Consider the following 22,125-nt stretch of genomic DNA (forward strand, 5'->3'; position numbering starts at 1 on the left):
CAGTGGTATTTATTGAGTGCTTACTGTGTGCAGAGCACTATACTTAGCACCTGGGAGAGTACAGTACAAAAAGTCTGTAGAAAGATTCCCTGCCCTTACAGTCTAGAGGGAATAAGATTTTAAAATTAAAACTTTATTATTAATATGTCTTGCCATCTCTATGCTTCTGATAGATTCTACTGTGATTCCCATTCAGTGATACTGGGGAAAGAAGCCAACATGCATATATACATATATGTACATGTATGGCCCTTTCTCATACTTAGCCCTAACTCTTTTCTTTTACCAGTGCCTAGAGAATGAAAGGCAGGGGTTCCTGTAGGATTATTAAGAAAGCCTACTGCCATATACCTGCTCATTTTGAACACCCTACATAGGTACTGTGATTTTTGAGGGAAGGAAATGGCCAGATCTCCCCTCTCAGTCCATGTAAAAATGACAGAACCCTTTAACAGCATCTCTTTTATTAGTGCCTGAAAATAAATTCAAAGGAATATACTTTCAGAATAAAAGAAGTAATGTAAGACAGGGTTCATCTTTCCAAAAATGCTATTGTTAAGTAATACCTTAGACATTAACAGATTTCAGACTCATCATCATATTTTATTGAGGTGGGTAGTAATTTACTTATTATCCGCAATGGGTTTCTGAAAAAATATTTCTCTTTCCATTAAGGGTTTTATTTCAAGCATTTGCTTGTCAGTTAAATCCTCACATCATTAATGTAACTTCTCATCATAGACATAACTGAATATTCATGTCTAGATCAAATCACTTGCTTTGGCCTGTTGCTGTGGGTTGTTAACCCATCACTGTCAGCACTTATGGAAACTTTTTGACCCTTACCATTATTTTCTTCTTCCTAGCCTGACCTTGTTGGGTCATAAGGTTGTCATTGCCAAATTTGATTTCCAAATTTTTAATTTCAGAAGGTGCCTTATTGTATGAAGGAGAAAGGAACCCAATAGGTATTCAAAAATAATTCTACTTTTTGTGAATTTTTGTAAGGTGGTGTAGTAATATGCAGTTACTAGGGGGTTAGTAAATTAATTTGTTCTCCTGTGTCTTTAATCGGAAACATTAAGCTACATGTCATCTAGCTGCTTTTGTAAGCGTTTCTAACAGAGTAAAACTTCAGTCATTTTCGCTCTCAAATCTTCAGGCCTACTAATTTGCACACTGAAGTAAGCAGTCTCACTCTACTTCTCAGTAAGGATTATTAATAGCAGAAGGCTGTCAGGAGATCCCATATTACAAAGACTTCATTAGTTTTCTAAAAGATACTAGAGTACATTTACTGGTCTATTACTAAATAATCCCATGAATAATTAACACTAAAGTCCATTTATCAGGAAGAAAGAACAAAGTACATTGTAGGATGTGACATCATGACTGTTCATTCTGGTTTTCAATTTTGTAGTCACCATCCTTGATCATCTGCAAGATTTTTTCATCACGTACATTCGCATTGTAAATAAGTCAGTTCTCCTACGGCATTGAAGTTTTATTCTTGCCGCACCCTACGGGAAGGAAAATTCACACTGTAGCCCTCGCTCTGTTTTTGCCATCACTTGCATGTTACAAAAACCGTTTCTTTCACCATTGCATCGCATTGTATTCGGACAGACATGTGCTGTGGGAAGAATGTTCCCTAATCCTGTCTTTGTGTTCTGCCCTAAACATGTAGTAAAAATATGCTTTATAGAAGACCCTACTATCTTTTGTTAAAAAGGGACTTTTTTCTCCCTCATCCTATTTTTCTCATCTACTTGGACCTATTCTATTTGTACTGTTGCAGTCACCAGCTTTAAAGGTGTCAGGAATGTGTAAAAAGATATGAGAAGACTATTAGATGAGGCATTTTGCTAAGATACCTAGAATGAGAGGCCCTATCCTTGAAAAACTATAAAGCCTTGACTCATGTCTGCTACAAATACTATTTTAATCATTGTGGTATTCAGGATCTTACTGTGTGCCAAGCTCTGAGGTGGATACAAGATGATCGTGTCATATACTCTCCCTGTCCCACATGGGGTTTACAGTCTAAGTAGGTATTGAATCTCAATTTTATAGATGAGGAAAAACCCAGGCACAGAGGAAGTTAAATGACTCATCCAAGGTCACACAGCAGGCAACAGGCTGAATCAGTTATAGAATTTCCAAAGAACTCTCACCAGTGACTGGCTACAGTTCAACACAACCAAAAAAGAAATAACTTGGTGGCAAAAGTGGAACGACGGAGGTGGGGTGTTCTGGGAAAGATGTGTCCAGGGCGTCACTATGGATCAGAGACGACTGGACGGCATTAGACAGGACAAAAAACTGAGAACTTGACCTTGGCCTCTTGTCCAAAGTTACCTCAGGAGCAGCTAGGCTGACTGGTTTGGGTCCCCTGAAGTTTAAGGGGTATTCATTGGAAATTCTACGGGTCTTGGACCAGGGCTGGATTATCCCACAGGATGTTGGGAAAGCCCTGCTGAACTGGCCAATGTGTGGTTCAGTCTGGCCTGCTCTGAATCATGTTTGACCCCTTCTGTCTCTTTCTTTGGTGTGCAGAATTGACAATTTAGCTGCTCAGAGCTAGCAAAGAAACTGACAGAGGGAAATAGTAATAATTAATGATCATGGCATTGTTAAGCATGTACTATATGCCAAGGACTATTCTAAATGCTGGGAAAGATACAAGATATTCAGGTTGCATACAGTACCTGGCATGGGCCTGAAAGTCAGAGGACCTGGGTTCTCATCCTGGCTCTGCTGCTTGTCTGCTGTGTGACCTTGGGCAAGTCACTTCACTTTTCTGTGCCTCAGTTTCTTCATATGTAAAATGGGGATTAAGACTATGTGCTTTATATGGGGCAGGGACTGTGTTCACACTGATTATCTTGTATCTACCCTGGGGCTTAGGACAGTGCCTGGCACATAATAAGTGCTTAACGGATACCGCAATTATTATTATTAATAATAAGAGGGAGTAGGATTTAATCCCCACTTTTCAGATGAGGAAACTGAGGCACAGAGAAGTTTAGTGATTTGCTCAAGGTCACACAGGAGACAAGAGGCAGAATCAGGATTAGAACTCATATCCTCTGATTCCTTGGCCCATGCTCCTTCCCTTCACCTACACCCACTTGATGACAGACTAGACTACAGTCTGTGAGTCTACCTGAATGCAGCTTTGTCTGTACCTGTGTGTATATCTATTTGTGTGTTTCTATATGTGTGTCTGTGTTCAGAAATGAGTGCACAACTCTCTGAATATCAGCAAGCTTGCACGTGCCCACGTATACCCAGTTGCAGCCAAGGAGCATCTATCCTGCCCACTGTCTGCTTCCTGGGGATGTTTGGCCCTAGCTAATAGAGCAGCTTTCCTGCTGCAAACTTTCTCCTTCCTCCTGCTCGTCATTCATTCAATCATATTTATTGAGTGCTCACTGTGTGCAAAGCACTGTACTAAGCGCCTGGGAGAGTACAGTATGACAAGTAGACATTCTGGGATTTCCCATGAATGAATTGGGAGTAGGCCCAGTCCCTACCTCTGCTTCTGTCCTCGGAAGTCAGGGCTTTCCAGGTCCAAGAATGACCAGACCTCTGGTCCATCTGGGATTTGGTACATGTTCAGAGGAAGGTCAGGAGCATCCTAGTGGCATGGGATAGCCCTGGAATTAGTCCAGAAACCCCTAAAAGTTGACACTCCCTCTCCCCACCTCTTCCCTACCCACTGGCCACTGCCCATGTTCCAAAATGTTGGGTGTGAGCGGGGAGACTCCCTCCCTCAAACCTTGTTCTAACCCCTCAAATGTCCCATATTTTAAAAATGGTACTTGCCTGGCACACAGTAAGCACCTAACACTGTTCTAAGCACTGGGGTAGATGCATGGTAATGTGTTTGGACACAATCCATGTCTCACATGGGGCTCATAATCTTAATTCCCATGTTTCAGGTGAGGTAACTGAGGAAAGGAGTAGTTAAGCGACTTGAAGAAGGTCAAACAGCAGACAAGTGGCAAAGCTGGGATTAGAACCCAGGTCCTTGTGACTCCCAGGCCCTTGCTCTACCCATTAGGCAAAACTCCTTCTCATTTGTGGGTATTAGTGGGGTTCTAAATGATGAAAATAGATACTATCTTTGCAATGTACTTGCTCATCATACATGTACAATTCAAAGACTAGAACAGGCTGACCTATAAATGCATCCATGAATATAAGGGTACCAATCAAATGATGGGTTAACTCTCTAACTGGAATTAAGCAAAAAAGGAGCAGGGCAAAATAACAGTGATTTGATCCAGGCATGAATATTCAATTCTGCCTGTGATGAGATGTTACGTTAATGATGTGAGGATTTAACTGACAAGCAAATGCTAGGAATGAAGCCCTGAGTGGAAAGAGAAATATTTTTCAGTAACCTATTGCGGATAATAAGTAAATTATTACTGATTCCAGTAAGGTGGGGGAAGTAGCATTGTCTAGTAGAAAGAGTATATGCTTGGAAATCAGAGGACCTGAGTTTTAATCCTGGCTCTGCCACTCACCTGCTGTGTGACCTGGAAGAAGGCACTTAACTTTTCTATGCCTCACTTATTTCACCTGTAAAAAGGAGATTAGAATGTGAGCCCCTTGTGGAACAGGGAGTGTGTCAAACCTGATTGTTGTATATCTACTTCAGTGCTTAGAACAGTGCTTAGCGTATAATAAATGCTTCATGAGTAAACATTTAAAAAAAATAGGGTGGTTTAAAAACAGGCTAGATGTGGCGTGACAGACCTTAAGCCGGGATTGCACAGTGGATTTTCTAATCATGGTTGTTACATGCAGCTTGCAGTGGGTCTTGTGGAGAACTGAGAAGATGCTACATGTTACCTTGATATAATGACTCTTTCAGAGATATGCAGTTATATTTTTCCCTCTGGAGTGAGTTGGTTGATAGAAATGTCAGTTTTTCAGGATATTTTCTGGGCCTGAAATCCTCCTGTGGCTGTCCAGTGGAGGGAGTTGACAAAGGAAGGACTCTTCTTTTGGTTTCTCTAAGTCAGAGAAAAAATGAAGCAAGCCACAGAGGAGAAATAGCCCATTTTAGTCAGAATATGTTAGAAACAACTTCCAAAACAAAATGAGACAAAGTGATTGATAGGGAGAAGCTGTCAGTGACATTCCTATGGAAGAGAGCAGACGTCGGGGCTTTACAGGAACAGTTGAAGTGCTATTCTGAAATACAAGTGGGTATGGAAATATTCCCTTTACCCCAAACTGTTGTCCCTGTTTCTTCTTGTTTCTACTGCTTTCTTCCTCTCCTAGTGGCTTGGGTGACAGAGCGAGAACTGTAAAAATGAGATGTGCCTAAAATACTGTTAATTTTTTTAAAATTAGATTTTTAGTCATCAAAAAAGGCTAAATTATTCAAAATGTAATAAGATTTAAGCATAAAAAACCACATAAAGTAATAGCCTCGTCTGTTTCTCTCAACCACGGTCAAATCGCAGTCTCACTTCTTGAAACTCGTTTTCTTTTACCTCTGATTTCTAGAAACCCTTCTTGTGTTCAGTGCGACTGATTTGAATGTACATTTTTTTCCTTCAAATTATAACAGAATATAAATCCTGGCCTTTTTATGGGACAAGGTACTGCACATTAGTAACCACAGAAAACAAAGGTTTTCTAGACGAGTTCCTCTTACAGATCTTTCTTCAGCAACTCCTAAGAGACTTAAGAATCAATTCTTTATAATCAGGGGCAAGCTTTGTATTTAAAATTGCTCTTTTCTTCAAGAAACTCACAGTAATTTAAATTTACCTCAAAAATTGGGGACTGTTAAGGGATACCAATACTTATCTTTTATCAGCATGTCATTCAGAGACTATAGACCTAAAGGTCTATAAATAGAACCCATCTTGCTGATTCCCAGATTTTTCTTTTCTCTGGAGCACCACCAGCAGTTCCTCGGAGAGAAAACGGGACAAGGAGAAGACCTTATTGCTTACAACTTTGTGAAATTGGGGCTTGGCACTGTGATCAAACTAAGAGAAAGATTACTGAAAATCAAGTCAATATATTTCATCGCATTGAAGTCAGGATTAGGGTTGTGGTTAAAGGCTAGCATTAAGTTTTAGCATGTGGTTTAGGAATTAAAGTTAGGGATCAGAGTGTATGATTTTTTTTTTATTGGGTCATTGGACTGTTGATCACTGGACTTTAGACAGCTGATTTGGAGGATCTCTTGTGAAAGATGGCTTTACAGTGTTGTATGAGATTGTTTTCACTGAACAGAGTTGAAAGTTTTCTCCCTTTTCAGTGCCTAGTAATATACTGGAAGGACTCAGATATTAAATAATGAAAGCACAAAACCCCAAAAGGGATCTGGGCAATTTATTCAGATTGCAAAGAGCCTTAGGAAGAATCCGGGTTGGATCTCCATTTATAACATGACAAAGAGCCAATTCAGAGGCTCTGTGAGGACCTCCCTTTCAGGCCTTTCAGAAAGCCATTGCTCATATTCCAAAGGAAATTTGCTCCTCCCCCTCCCAAGTTTAGCTTCCCTTGGGAGCTGGGGTTTTCCCCCTCCTATTTCCTTTTTGGTGAGCCTTTTAGACTCAGCAGAATGTTACCTCTGGCTAAGAGATCCACAGTTTAGGAGTCTAAAGCAATGCGATAGACTCAAATCTAAATCAGTATTCCTAGGACAAATAAACCAAGAAGGGATTTAGGTAAGAAGGACGTAGTGTAGGGGATATTTGGAACTCAATTCCCTAGAAGATGGCTTAATGGGGTCGACCCAAGGCTTTTCCCAAAATCCAAAAAAAAAAGATAATGCTTCTGTCCTCTTTCTTAGTTGAACTATGAGCCCATGTGGGACAGGGACTGTGTCTGCCCTGATTATCTTGTATTTACCCCAGCATTCAGTACAGTGATTGGCACATGGTAAATGCTTAACAAATATAATTATGTGCTGGGGATGGTTTGAGGATGAAAACAATAGAAAGTCATTATAAAGTAGTCTTGCGAAGGGGTTGGAGAACAAAATCATACAGTTAAATAAGCAGACAATTTATTCCCTCAACCGTCATTTATTGTAATAAATATTTGTAAGAATGTATTTATTTTGTCTTGGGGTATATTTCTTATTGGACATAAAGACTTATTCATTGGAAACTATCCAATCTGACTTGTAGTTTTTTCTTCCAACCCAAGCTACAGTTTTGCAGATAACATTTAAAAGGGAGAACAGCTTGTATGTGGGTCTATAGGATTCAGCAGATTACTCATTAGCCTTTGACCTTTGAGAACAGTGAACAATTCTCACTCCAAGCCGATGACTAGGAGGCATTAAATTCAAAAAGAAAAAAAAAACTACATCAAGATCTAGTTTACTACATTTCCAAACCATCAAAATGCTAAGAAATGATCTTTCAGATCGCTATAATTGCATTTTTAGAAAGCATGATGCCAACACATATGAATACTGCTACAAACTCTGGAGAATCAGAAAGAGCATATCCAAAGAGGATGAAGAAAAACAGAATTATATCAAGGATTTAATTCTTCCAAATCAACCTGCAGAAAGGGATGAGTGAGGATCTTTGGATCTCTGACTCCAGTTTTCCCCTGTAGTCTCTTCTTTTTTTTGTGGTATCGAACAGCTCTCCCTGAAAACTGGCTTCCAGGTCACCAGTTTTTTCCTTCTTCCATAGCTTTTACATCCTGATATGTACTTTTTACTCCTCATATGTTAACTAGTCTTACTATACCTCTTTCTTTGTTCTCTTTCTAATCCACTGCTCCTACCTTGTTCAATTGATCAGTCAATTATTTTTACTGTGTGCAGAGCACCATACTAAGCTCTTGGGAGAATAGAATATGACAGAGTTGGTAGACACTTTCACTGCCTAAAATGAGCTTACAGTCTAGAGGGGGAGACTGACATTAATATAAATTAATGAATTACAGATATGTACATAAGTTCAATTCATTTCACTTGCCCACATTTTACTGTTAGTAGTATAGCTATCTTTTTCTTTCTTGCTCCCGCTTATGAGTACAATTTATGTCCACCTGGTTCTACTATTAGGTTGTAAGCTTCTTGAGGGCAGGACCATACCTCTACTTTGATTATCATTTCTTAAGTGCCTAGTACAGTGTCCTGCACCCTGTAGGGGCTCAACAAATATTAATGATTCAGCTTCAAATGGGTTCTGCATGTTAAAAAAAATAATCAATTTTTGCATATACTTTGCAATGTATGGCACTCCTTCCTGCCTGTCCCCTTGCTTGTTGTATTTTTGTGCCTCTGGGAACATGATTGGCAGGAATGAAAAAGGGCATGTGAACTAGTTTCCAGCTGAGATTGATGGATGAAGCCCCGGAACTGAAGTTCCTTCATTATTTTTCAGGGGAGAGACTTTCAGTGTTGACTGGATGAATGAATGGAATCCCCAAGAAACTTGACAGAGTATCCCTGGACTCTACTCATCATCATCCTCAATTGCATTTATTGAGTTTTCACTGTGTGCAGAGCACTGTATTAAGTACTTGGGAGAATACAATATAATAGTCAGTAAACACATTCCCTACCTGCCATAAATTTACAGTCTAGAGACAAGTTTACAATGTAATCTTAATCCAAGACCTTAATCCTATCTTCTGTGTGCACTTTTGGTCTATTTGTTCCCCAAGACAATTCTGTAGATTTTTTTTCTCCTTGAAGTTGTTTGGAAACTTGAGTTTTGCTTCTAACTCCTCACCTTATGCTCTCTCCAGTTAATTGCCAACTTCATCTAACAAACTATGTTTTTGCTAGTGCTGAACACCTCATTTCTTTGGGTGGTCCATCCATCTCAATGTTGTCAAAAATGTTTATAGGGTCATTCATATGTTTCCTCAATCTCTTTGAACTATCACTAGGTCCTGCCAATATCCTGACTCTTCCTTCAGTTTCATCCAAAAGTCCACTACCCTGCTCTAGACACTTGTCATACCGTGGCTAGATTACTGTGTCAACCTCCTCACTACCCTCCCTTCATCCATCCTCTTCCCCTCTTTGACAATATTTGTCTCAAAAATGTCATTCTGCACACATGTCTCCACTCTGTTGAAACCCCAGAGGTTTAGCTATTTCCTTTAAGGGCCATTGGCTTTAAGGCAGTCGATCAATTCTTTTTTGTTTCTCAACTCTCATCTCTGACTAGCCCCACCACCCAGCTAACACTCTTTCCCCCTCTTAAGACAACCTTCTCACTGTGCCTGGTTCTCAATTCCTGCCTCTAGAACTCTTTTAACCATAATAATGATGGTATTTGTTAAGCACTTACTATGTACCGGGCACTGGACTAAGCTCTGGAGTAATATGAGGTAATCAGGTTGGACACAGTCTCTGCCCTATATGGGCTCATAGTGTTCATTCCCATTTTACAGATAAGGGAACTGAGGCCCAGAGAAGTGAAGTGAGTTGCCCAGAGAAGTGAAGTGAGTTGCTCAAGGCCAAGCAGCAGGCAGGTGGTGGAGCTGGAATTAGAACACAGGTCCTCTGACTCCTAGGACTGTGCTCTTTTCACTAGGCCACACTAAAAATCTACCATATTGTAACTTCCCGACTTTCAAAGTCATGCAGGAAAACAATTTGCATGCGTCCTTGTGCTCCCACTTTAGGTCGTAATTCCCTTGAGGGTGGAGTCCAGTTGTACACACCTAAAGGGGCTGTGTACAGTGCTATACACCCTGTAGATAGTGTGGAAGCAGTGCGGCCTAATGGAGAAAACCTGGGCCTGGGAGTTAGGGGGACATGGGTTTTAATTTCTCTTCTGCCACTTGCCTGCTGTGTGACCTTGGATAAGTTACTTAATTCCCTGGGCCTCATTTTCCTCATGTAAAAATGGGGATTCAGTACTTGTTCTCGTTTCTTTTGGGCTGTAAGTTACATGTGGGACAGTATCTGTGTCGATCTGATTGTCTTGTATCTTCCCCAATCCTTAGTAGTGTGGTTGGCACATGGTAAGCACTTAGCAAATACCATGATTATTTCAGTAGGCATCCAATAAAAACACTGGATTGATCTTTTTAGCTATATATTTGTATACAAATATGTCTATATGTATAGATAATTTTAATGATAATTTTAAATGTACAATCTACAGGTAATTTTAAAAAGGAGGTTGTTCTAAGCTCAGGAGAGACTATGAAGCGAAGGAAACTTTTTTCCATAATTCCTTTAAAACTCCAAGACAAAATTAGAGTTGTGACTATACATCGATGGTATTATGGGTATTAATCGAATCATGTATGCAAGGTGAGGACACTGAATCACTTATTTCCTTCAGCCACTGGAAGCAAGACAATCCTAATTTTGATGCTTGGAAATGAACCAGATTTCTACTCTTCAAAATCTTCTAATTTCTCAGTGTCTTTGCCAAACCCAAGAAATTGCTTGCCTTTCTTATTTAGATTTCTCTTGAATTGAGAATGAGGTTATGTTGTTTGAAATGAGCTTTCCAAGGAATCAGGTGAGGAGAATTAATCAGTGCCCTTAGTTCACCTCTTCGTAGGTGAAAATCCACAACTCTTGCTTACGTGTCTAGGGCTGAAGCTTGGGAAATGATTGTCTTAGGTAGATATTATTTAAGAGGGCTCTCTGATTCTGCTAAACGATAAAGAACAAGTAGCTAACAAACTTTGCTTTTATGATTTCTTTACCCGGTTTTCTTTCTTTCACATTTATACCTGCCTCTTCATGCCAAATTGCTTTTGTAAGGCTCAGTAGGGCTGGCAGAGGGTAACAGTGCTGATCCTGATAGTACTATTCGTTGTTTGGTGACTGGTTTAAATATCCATGGTGAAACAAACGTGAACCTTCTCAGTTCTTTTCAGATCACTCATTATTTTTCTTTGAATGGCTTCCTAAAAACACGAGATCCTCTCTTTTTACAGAACACTGCGGCCGAGAGGCCCGAATCAGATGCAACTAAGGATTGTATAAGAAGATTTCTGGAGACACTTTATAGCTTTGGTTCATTGAAGAGCTCCCCAAATATTCTTAGTTCACACCACTCCAGACACGTAGCAGTTTTGTTTGCAACTTGGTAGCTCTCCTATCCATCATTTTATTTGGAAACACAGTCTGACACTTTTATCATTAATCTTTGAAAATGATGGCCAATCAGGGTTTTCACTGCTTGCGTTTGTAGCAGGAGTTAATAGTCTCTTTTCCCACTAAGATGGAGCAGATGTCTGGGGATGCTGCCTCCTGATGCCAGTAGGTGTCGCTGTGCTAGCACTAATGCTGGCTCCTCCCCGACCAAACAGGCCAGTCATTTTCTTCTTATTTTTATACGAGGAGGGTGGTTTCAAGAAAGATTTATTTCAACGTGGACATTCCTTATCAGAGCACACAGAAACCCACTTTATTTGCCTCTCCCCAAATTGTTGCAACAGTGAGTGCCGTCCCACCCCTTTGGACAACTTGCAACATCCCAAGGATGGAGAAGGAATCCAACACAGTATTTGACTTTCAGAGGGTTTAGCCATCTTGACCTTTAAGGCAACGAGCAATTCACAACTTGTTCAAATGGGTAATAGCCTTTTTTTTCTTCTTCCCCTTCCCCTTCTGGGGTTTTTGCACCACAGTGATTATATGCATCTTATCTCCTTGAAACCTCAAACCCACATTTTCCAAAACAGGAATGAGGCTGTGCTAAGGCTGAGATTTCAAGGGCAGATAATCTCTAAAGCACTCTTTGGTAGGTTGGGCACCCAGGGACTCATAGTTTAACTCTGTGTGACAAAAACTCAGTATCTGAGGCATGTGTATGTTGAAAACTGTTTTTATGTTCTGGTGTCTGGGCAGAAACAAATGATTTCCTTGTGTTAACCTCCTTCACCCTGCCTCCTGATCTCATTATTAGCCAGAAACAACAGACACTGTTACCTCTGGGTTTGGCTGGAATTTCTTAATCATGGACTAAAAATTACAATAGTAATATGCCCATTGATTCTTTTTATATTAACTGAAGCTTCTGCAAAAGAGAAGGATATTTTAAATTTGACACTAGGCCAATAAACCAACTACTTCAACATTATGTGCCCTTTATTTTCCTTACTGGATAGTTTGTTCGTGTTCTGTTTCTTTTTCTTCTCACGTTGCCTAGGTTGTACTGTGCTGTTAGCTTGTGAAACGTGAATACTCAAAGCCCAAACCTGTGAGAAATGTTTTCTATTGCCAAACAAAGCAGAAACTTTTCCACTTTGGACTGTGCCATCAATTAAATTCCGGCTTTGAAGAAAATAAATGTAGATTTTGGATCGTGGTAAGGAGGGAAATATATGGTGAAAGAAAATGAGAAAATGGTGAGGGGGAAAAGGACAGTGGATCTAGGGAGAATTGAGAAAACCCGACAAGAAGCAGGTATAATACTAACAAGTTTTACATAGTTGTTGGCTGCTAATTTTAATTTGAAATAATAATAATGGTATTCAAGCACTTGCTACGTGTCAACACTGTTCTAAATGCTGGGGTAGATACAAGCTAATTGTGTTGGACAGAGTCCCTGTTCTAAATGGAGCTCACAGTCTTAATCTCTATTTTACAAATGAGGTAACTGAGGCCCAGGGAAGTGAAGTGACTTGCTCAAGGTCATACAGCATACAAAGTGGCCGAGCTGGGATTAGAGCCCAGATCCTTCTGACTCCCAGGCCCATGCTCTATTACTTTTAACCTTCTAGGCTGTAAGCTCCTTAAGGGTAGTGAACATGTCTACTAACTCTGTTGTATCGAACCCTCCAAAGTGCTTAGTACAGTGCTCTGCATCCAGTAAGCATTCAGTAAATGCAATTGATTGATTGAATAAATAAATATGGTTGATTGATTACTTAGAAGATAAAGCTGCCCAGGATTCTTCACCCTCAGAAAAGTCCTCTTCTCTCTTGCTCTTCATTCAGATCATTTTTATAAAACATTGTCCTGCATGTAATAGGTACCTCCAATGGGCACCCTTTCCACCAAGAAGAAATTCTAGACCTCTATCACCTCTCTTCCCTCAGAATGATGACCTCTCCTCCCACAACAACTCGACTCACACTCTTCTTCACTCCTCCAAAATTCACCTTCTCACCTTCCCCCTTTCTCAATTCTGGCATTTCTTTCTCACAGTTGGTCAATCAAAGGTATTTCCTCTGTGCAGAGCACAGAGGTAAACCCTTGAAAGAATATGATAAAACAGGATTGGTAGGTGAGATCCCTGCCCACAGTGAGCTTACAGTCTAGATGGGGAGATAGATATTAAATTGCATCATGGATATGTATGTAAGGCTGTGAGGCTGAACTGGAAACTCCCTTTTTCAAATTCATAAGACCACAGTTCTCCGCACCTCCAAAGAACATCTGAAACCTTCCTCCTTGAGGAGAACTTCCTCCGATTTCAGCTGCACCTTCCTTGGTTGCATATGTTCTTTGCCCTTACAGCTATATATGTGTATTTAATACTTACCTATATTTTCCACTCAGACATTTAGTGGAAATGCTATAAACAACTGTAATGTCTGCTGTTATTATCTGTGAATGGCTTGCATCTTTCAGTCTCCCTGGCTAGAGTCCAACCTACCTCTAGACTGTAAGCTCGTTATGGGCAGGGAACGTGGCGGCTAATTCTGTTGTATTGTACTCATCCAAACACTTAGTCCTCTGCACATAGTGTTTAAGGAATATTATTAAGTGAAACGTGGCTGGTGCCAACTATAGTGCCAAAGTATTGTACTTCCCCAAGCACTTACTCCAGTGTCTTACACAAAGTAAGCACTCAATAAATACGTTTGAGTACTCTCCCATGCGCTTAGGGACATGCTTCACATATAACAGATGCTCAAAAAATATTGCTGGTAAAGAGACATGGCAGTTTAGGAAAGGGAGATTTATAATAATAATAGTAATAATAATAATGGTGTTTGTTAAACGCTTACTATGTGCCAGGCACTGTACTAAGTACTGGAGAGGAGTACAAGCAAACTGGGTTGGACACAGTCCCTGTTTCACATGGGACTCACAGTCTTAATCTCCATTTTACCGATGAAGTAACTAAGGCACAGAGAAGTCAAGTGATTTGCCCAGCAGACAAGTGGCAGAGCCAGGATTAGAACTCGTGACCTTCTGACTCCCTGGCCCGCTGCTTCTTGCCCGCCCTGAAGTTGGAGTGTGTGTGGTCTAGTGACTAAACTGATGGGGCAACTGGGGTCCTCTGGTTCCTCCGCCTCAGGGCCTTAATTTGTCCTGCATGGAAGGTTTCCAGGAATGTTCAACACCATACAGCATATGAGCCATATGGAGAACGGATTTGTCTGCAAATGTCCTAGCTGACATTTTAAAATATATTTAAATGTTTCCTTAATGGTAGACAATGAAAATCTCAAAGAATGGAGGATTACATAGAGTACACCCATCTAAAACACTTCTGCTGGTCTACGACAGTAACTTTTCACTGATTTTTTCCAGTCACATAATTTACAATTTCTGCAATCTCGCACTCTTTTGCCCAAGTGCTACGCCATTTTGGAGAATGATTCAGTTCACATGCTGACAATCAATCGATCATATTCATTGAGTGTTTACTGTGTGCAGAGCACTGTACTAAGCACTTGGGGGAGCACAATATATAGCAGTCGGTGGACATATTCCCTGCCTGTAATGAACTTACAGTCTAGAGGGGGATGCAGGGGTTAATATAAAGTACGGGTATGTACCTAAGTGCCGTGGGACTGAGGGAGGGGTTAATAAAGAGAGCAAATTAGGGTAATGCAGTAGGGATTGGGAAAAGAGGAAATGAAGGCTCAGTCAAGTTAGCTCCACGTGGATTTTTAGTGCAGTAACTTCGTTTCTGCTACATGTGAATGATGGGCGTCTAAGCAGGGACTCAGGGAGCCGGGTTAGTGGAGTAACCAAGAGTAAGAACTGTAACACTACTCTGTAATTGTCCAGGGAAGTGGTATTTAATTAAATTATACAATGCTGGTAGCATTTTTCCAGTTCTGTGTTTTTTCCCCCAGCTAATTCTTAAGCAAGTCCTCCCAATTTCTGGCCTCTAAATTTACTTTGGAAATAGTCAAGTGCCCACAATGAATGATCAGCCTATGGTCACGGTCCCTTGCTCATACACTGTCCCAGCATGTTTCTCTCAGTGATAGAGAAGAAACCAGTCATAGGGAGTGATTACCTCATCCCTGGGCAGGGCTGACTTCACCTTCATCCGAAGCAAAATGGATAAATTGGCCGTTTTATCGTGTAATTTGTATGGCTCAATAGAAATGCACAATTGTGACTATATTGTGACTACATTGCTCATCTGTGGCCTATTGACTGCATAATTCTGGGTAATTTGGATAAGGTTAGGGTCCCTAACTTCAGCATGGCCTAATGGATAGACTGTGGGTCTGGGAGTCAGAAGGATCTGCGTTCTAATCCTGACTGAGCCACTTGTCTGCTGTGTGACCTTGGACAAATCATTTAACTTGTCTGGGCTTCAGTTACCTCATCTGGAAAATGTGGATTAAGACTGGGAGCCCCATGTGGGACAGGGACTATGTCCAACCTGACAACCTTTTAATAATGAAAATAATAATAATAATGGTTATTGTTAACTGCTTACTATTCTCCAAGCACAGTTCTAAGTGCCGGGGTAGATACAAAGTAGTCAGGTTGTCTCATGTAGGGCTCATAGTCTTAATCCCCATTTTACAGATGAGGGAACTGAGGCACAGAGAAGTTAAGTGACTTCCCAAAGTCACAGAGCTGATAAGTGGCTGAGCCAGGATTAGAATCCACAACCTCTGACTCCCAAGCCCATGCTCTTGTCACTAGGTCGGGCTACTTTTATCAATCACATTGCTTAGTACAGTGCCTGGCTCATAGTAAGTGCTTAACAAAGTAAGTGCTAACCTTCTCACTGTACCTCAGTCTCATTTATCTCACTGACCTCTCACCCACATCCTACCTCTGGCCTGGATTGCCCTCCCTCCTCATTATCAGACAGATAATTGCTCTCCCCCTCTTCAAAGCTTTATTGAAAGCACATTTCCTCCAGAAAGCCTTCCCTGACTGAGCCCTCCTCTCCTATTCTCTCATTCCCTTCTGTGCCGCTCATAAATGCTTCTTCATTCAATCTTTCTCCCTTTCCCAAGGCACGTATATATGTGTATATATATCTGTAATTTATTTATCTATTCATTTATATTCTTTTCCCCCTCTAGACTGTGAGCTTTTTGTGGTCAGGGAATGTGTCTGATGTTATATTGTACTCTCCCAAGTGCTTCGTACAGTGCTTTGCACGTAAGTGCTCAACAAATATGATTAATAACAAATTCATTAACAAATGCCATAAAAAGTTCATAAACTAATTTCCCTGTTCATCATGTTGTTCCTTTGAGAAGATTTATTTCACCTTACATCCCAATTCACCTTACAATAATAATGATGTTACTTCATTTGTATTTACTGAGCACTTAGTAAACACTATAAACCAAGCCCTGGGGTAGATACAGTAAAATCAAATTAGACACAGTCCTTGTTTCACATGAGTGTTACAGGGAGAGAAAACAGATATTTCATCCCCATTTCTACAGATGAGGAAACTGAGGCATAGAGAAATTAAGTGGTCTTCCCAAAGTCACTCAGCAGACAAACGGCTAAACTGGGATTAGAACCCAGATCTCCTGACTCCAATTTCTGGGTTTTTTCCTCTTGGATTGTTGGCTGGTTGGATTGTAAGTGTGAAAATTGCCTGTAGCCTGGGGTCTCTCTTTCTGATGAAGAGTTTGAGAAAGGAAGGTGGGTTCTTTAAAAGGAAACTGAACTAGAACAATTTTCCAAAGGCACTTTGAAGAGTGACCTTTTCTTAGAGCTACTGGACCAGTAGTGATTCTCATTATTCTGAGGTGGTTTAAGGTAGGAATGCCTAATGGCAGGAAGGTGAACTAGATGATTTCCAAGTTTGGACCTTTGCTTGCCTAATGTGGGCAAAGCACCGCGCTAAGTAAGCGCTTGGGAGAGTACATAGGAGTACAGTCTTCCCCTCAAGGTGAGTGCAGTCTAGCAGGGACTCCTTGTGCCTTTTGGGAATACTCACTGGTCCCTTGTTCTTCCCTGTAGATTCTGAAGAAGTTCTCTGCATAATCCTGAAATGATTAATGTACTTAAAAGAAGTATACTTGTGGTATTCCTCAGCCTGGGTATTCTAACCCATTTTAAGATGAGCACTTAAATGACCACAGTTAGTCTGACATTTGAATGAATGAGATAGTGGACAAATCATAGGCTTGGGTTAATCCCTGCTCTGCCACCTGCATGCTGGGTGGCCTTGGGCAAATCACTTAACTTCTCTGTGCCTCAGTGTAAAAATGGGGCTTCAGTACTTGTTCTCTCTTTTAAACTGTGAGCTCCATTTAGGACAGGTTTCTGAGTTGGCCTGATTGTCTTGTATCTTCCCCAATGCTTAGTACAGTCCTTGGCACATATTTAGTGTTTAACAAATACCACTCATTATTATTGGGCCACCATGAACCCTCTTTTTCTCTCCACATTTGCCCTGTGGCTTGCTTTTTCTAAAAGTGGAAACATCTGCTGCGTGGGAAGAAGAGGTGTGGGTAGGAATTCCGCATCTCCCCCAAGTTAGTAGGGTGCAATGGATGGGGTGGCCACCCAGTGAGTAAAAACACACACAGAGTCATCTCTGCTTTGTTAAGAGTTCTGTCTTTATTCACCCCCTTCCCCAATCTTGCATTCAACGAGATGGTCTTATGAGTCTTTTGGTCTTATGAGTGTTTTGGTTGTTTAATTAGTTGATTGGTCTTCTCCAAACTTTTTCTTTGCAGCATTCCATTTCTGCTTTGGTGGCTTGGACAGTTTTGCTGAAGAACACCACAGTCACTTCTGATCCTGTCTTCTGCTTCTGAATGTGTGGTTTGAAGAGGCCAAATTCTGCTCACTTACACCTAGGAGACTTTCTGGTAATGATATTAGCCATTGTTGTTTTAAGGGTAAAAGTATTTCCCTGCTCTCCTTTAGAACTGAGGCATCTACTGGTCTGTAAAATTATTGCCTTTCAAGCTTTTGAAATAACGCAACATCTCAGTGACCTGCCTCTCCCCAATGAAGAGACAGCCCTATGCAGGTGGCCATGTTTTAATGGGCTCTGATTTCACCTAGGTGACATTTAGCACCGTGAGGCTGGGGGAAAGGACTTCTATAATGCGGGCAATGCTGTGCATGATAGATTGCACTTATAAGTCTTGTTACTGTTAATATGCATTTGAGTGTTACAGCTCACCTACCCTGAGGTCTAAAATCATCCTCTCACCATGCACATCGCATTAACATAAGCCACTATGGGGCCCTAGGGTCGTACTGGCTATTATTAAGGGCTATCTTCTGGTCAGTTACCTTCCACGACTATATATAATTCTAATTCTAGTGTTGGAAGTCATGACAAGGGGTCAGTAAAGTCCAACCCCCTGCCATCCAGGACTGACTGACTCGGATAATTAAAGTTTTACAGGGACGGCCCTTTCCAAATCCCACCCTGTTGAAAATGTCGTTCTTTGTAGCTAACCTTTGATCTTTGTTTCAATTTAAGATCATGTTGGATCACTATCCAGTGTTTGCTGCTGCTCTATAAAAAAACACTGGAGAGGGAGGGAGTCAATGGTATTTACTGAGTACTACCTATAGGCAGAGCACTGTACTAAACTGGTCAAGAAAAGAGGGGAAAAAAATAAATCAAAAGGTGGGAAAAGCACCTGAGGAAAGGTTAGAGGAATAAATTTAGAAATTACCTGAAGTAAACCAAGGCTATGAACCAGTTTATAACAGGTAAGTCCTATACACAACCCCAAGCATCTCAATCCAGAATTGAACTGAATGCTGACACCGACTTCTGTTGTGTAAGGAGCATATTATCTGACAGTGCAAGAACAGTCAGAGGCAGAAAACTAATTCAGGAAAACTTGATAATTTTGAAATGATAAAACTTGGCATGCATTTGATATTCCCCCCCACCCTCAGCCCCACAGCTCTTACGCACATACCTATGAATTATATAGTGTAAAATTACATTAATGTCTGTCTCCCCTGCTTGCCTGTAAGCTTGCTGTGAACAAGGATCGTGTCTGCCAACTCTACTGTACTGTACTCTCCCAATTAGTACAGTGCTCAGCACTCAGTAAGTGCTCAATAAATAACATTGATAATGATGAATCAGGGTTGTTTAGTATATAGAAGGGAAAGAAGTGACTTAATAGTTCTCTTCCAGAGGGGTTTTATGGGAAGGATACTGATCACTTGTTCTCCATATCCACTTGGGGCAGAACAAGAGGAAATAGGAATGCCTTAAAGCAGGAGGGATTTCAGCCAGACATGAGATATACTGATTTTCAGGGTGATGAGACACTGGAATACTGAGGGAAGTTGGGGAATCTACATCTCTGGAGACAAGGAAAGAACAGACAACCCCTGTACTAGTGGTTTCACTTGCCTAGGGGGAGGGGCTGGCACCGGGATGAGTCAAACGTATTTACTGAGCTCTATGTGAAGAGCACTGTACTAAGCAGTAGGGAGAGTACACTGTAACAGATCTGGTAGATGTGTTCCCTGCCTCAAAGGAGCTTACAGTACAGATGGGGAGACAGACATTAAATAACAGCCTGAAGATGGGGTGAATAAAGGGTACAAATCTTTGTGCAAGGGGGAAGCAGAAAGGAGAGGGAGTAGGGGAAATGATAGCTTAGCTGGGGAAGTCCTCTTGGAGGAGATGGGATTTTAATAAGGCTTTGAAGATGGGGAGAGAGGGAGCTTTGTAAGAAATAATGGAGGAGGGAGTTCCAGGCCAGAGGCAAGACATGGACAAAGGGTTGGCAGTGAGACAGATGAGACTGAGGTACTGTGAGCAAGTTGGTGATAGAAGAGTGAAGCGAATGTGGTGTGTTGTGGTCGGAAATCAGTGAAGTAAGATAAAAGGGGGCAAGGCGATTGAGTACTTTATTGACGAACGTAAGGAGATTTTGTTTGATGTGGAGGTGGATGGTCAACCACTGATAGTTACTGAGGAGTGGAGAGGCATAGACATAATTTTTTTCTTTCAGAAATGATCCGGGCAGCAAGGTGAAGTATGCACTGGAGTAGGGAAAGGCAGGAGGCTGATACTCTTCCATTTCAGGGATTCTAAGTAGCAGCATCTGCCAACTGTTTTCTCTCTGAAGATGCAGAACAAATCTACTATGCCCTTTTTGACAAGGACTCGTCAGAGAGTTGAAAATGGTAATTTAAAGTGTCTACCAGCCTTCTGCCCAATCCTTTCATCTTTTCCCCCAATCCTCTAATTATTTTTACTGAATTTTTAAACGCAGATTGAAAATGACTATTATGTAGCTAGTAAGTCACTGCCTTCATTCCTCCCAAGCCGACCTTCTAGCTGACCCAGCTATAGTGTCTCCAAACTCCAACCCTTCTCACATTCCATTCCTGCATCTTGGAACTCCACATCAGAAAGATCACAGCTCTCTCCACCTTTAAATCCATCTAAAATCCCACCTTTTCCAACAAACTTTCCCTGATGAATTTTCCAGCACCGTGAGTCCTATCATTCCTTCAGCCACCTCAAGAAACTCTTTTCACCTTCCTTAGCACTCATGTTTAGTGTCTGCTCAATTTATTTATCTTGACAGTGTTGTGGATATTTTTAAATTTATCTCCCCCCATTAGGGTCTAATCTCCTTGTGAGCCCAGAGAGTTAAGATAAAAATCAAATTCAGAAAATATAGGGTACTTATGATCTTTACTCCATTCTTTTGAAGTATCTTCTCCCATTCATGAATGACTTTTTCAAAAACTTCAGTGCTGGTGAAATAGCATCTGGGATGATCAGAAACACATGGTAATGTCTCCTATCAGATTCCCTTATCTCCTTGTGAAAAGTGACTAGTTTTAGTAAATGGAATAAAACCACACACATTTTGCAGTTTGATTTTAGTCAGCGAACAATAGGAATTGAAGCAGATGAAACAATATGACAGTTGATATGATCAGAATCTGAGGACAGGCAGTGAGTCCTCTACATAGAAGCCCATTGTGGGTGTGGAATATGTCTTTTCTTGTATTCTCTCAAATGCTCAGTACAGTGGTCTGCACACAGTAAGCACTCAATACTTATGATTGATGAGTGACTGAGTGCCAGGGCATAGCCAAAGTCGTGGCTATTCTGCCACCTGGACAAGCCCAAACTGGACATCGTGGCTCACTGGAAAGAGCACGGGCTTTGGAGTCAGAGGTCATGGGTTCGAACCCCGGCTCTACCACTTGTCAGCTGTGTGACTTTGGGCAAGTCACTTAACTTCTCGGTGCCTCAGTTACCTCATCTGTAAAATGAAGCCCCACGTGGGACAACCTGATTCCCCTGTGTCTACCCCAGCGCTTAGAACAGTGCTCGGCACATAGTAAGCGCTTAACAAATACCAACATTATTATTATTATTATTACATTCTGGGCCTGGACTAGCTTTTGAAGTATTGTAACTTAAGTGAGTCTTTCCTGTGAGACTGTAGGCTCTGTGAAGGCAGGGATCCTCTCTCATTCTTTTATTATCTCTTAAGAGTGCTCTGCATACAGCTGCACTTAATAAATGCTACTGTTTACCTTATTGGTTGATCTCATTTTCAGTTCCTCTGGAAACTTCTATCCAAAGCTACAGTCATGATGATGATGGCAGTGCATTGTGGCCTAGTGAAAGGAGCATGGGCCTGGAAGTCAGAAGACCTAGGTTCTAATCCTGCCTCCAACACCTGTCTGTGTGACCTTGGGTAAGTCACTTAATTTCTCTGTGCATCAGTGTTCTCATCTGTAAAATGGGGATTAAATTCTGATTCCTCCTACTTAGTCTCTATCCCACCAGGGGCTCAAAGTCTATGTCCAGTCTGATCATTTCGTATCTATTTCAAGGCTTAGTACAGTGTTTGGCACGCAGTAAGGGCTCGATAAATACCAGTGATCGATTTATCTATCAAAAACCCCCATAAAAAGTGATGGATGCTGTGACTCTACTATGAAAAACAGCATGGCATAGAGGATAGAGTGCAGGCCTGGGAGTCAGAAGGTCAGGGGTTCTT

The 22,125-nt window shown here is 41.1% G+C and overlaps 1 long non-coding RNA gene across 1 annotated transcript in view; it reads left to right on the top strand.

Annotated features, from left to right (window-relative positions):
- Positions 1 to 21,758, top strand: part of LOC114809156 — a 68,282-nt gene extending 46,524 nt beyond the window's left edge. The window contains exons 2-3 of the long non-coding RNA XR_003756917.1: positions 17,842 to 17,976; positions 21,680 to 21,758. This is a non-coding gene — a long non-coding RNA (uncharacterized LOC114809156). The remainder of the gene's footprint in view (positions 1 to 17,841; positions 17,977 to 21,679) is intronic.
- Positions 21,759 to 22,125: the final 367 nt, after the last annotated feature.

The sequence above is a fragment of the Ornithorhynchus anatinus genome, chromosome 1 (genome assembly GCF_004115215.2).
Source record: "Ornithorhynchus anatinus isolate Pmale09 chromosome 1, mOrnAna1.pri.v4, whole genome shotgun sequence".
NCBI classification, from domain to species: Eukaryota; Metazoa; Chordata; class Mammalia; order Monotremata; family Ornithorhynchidae; genus Ornithorhynchus; species Ornithorhynchus anatinus.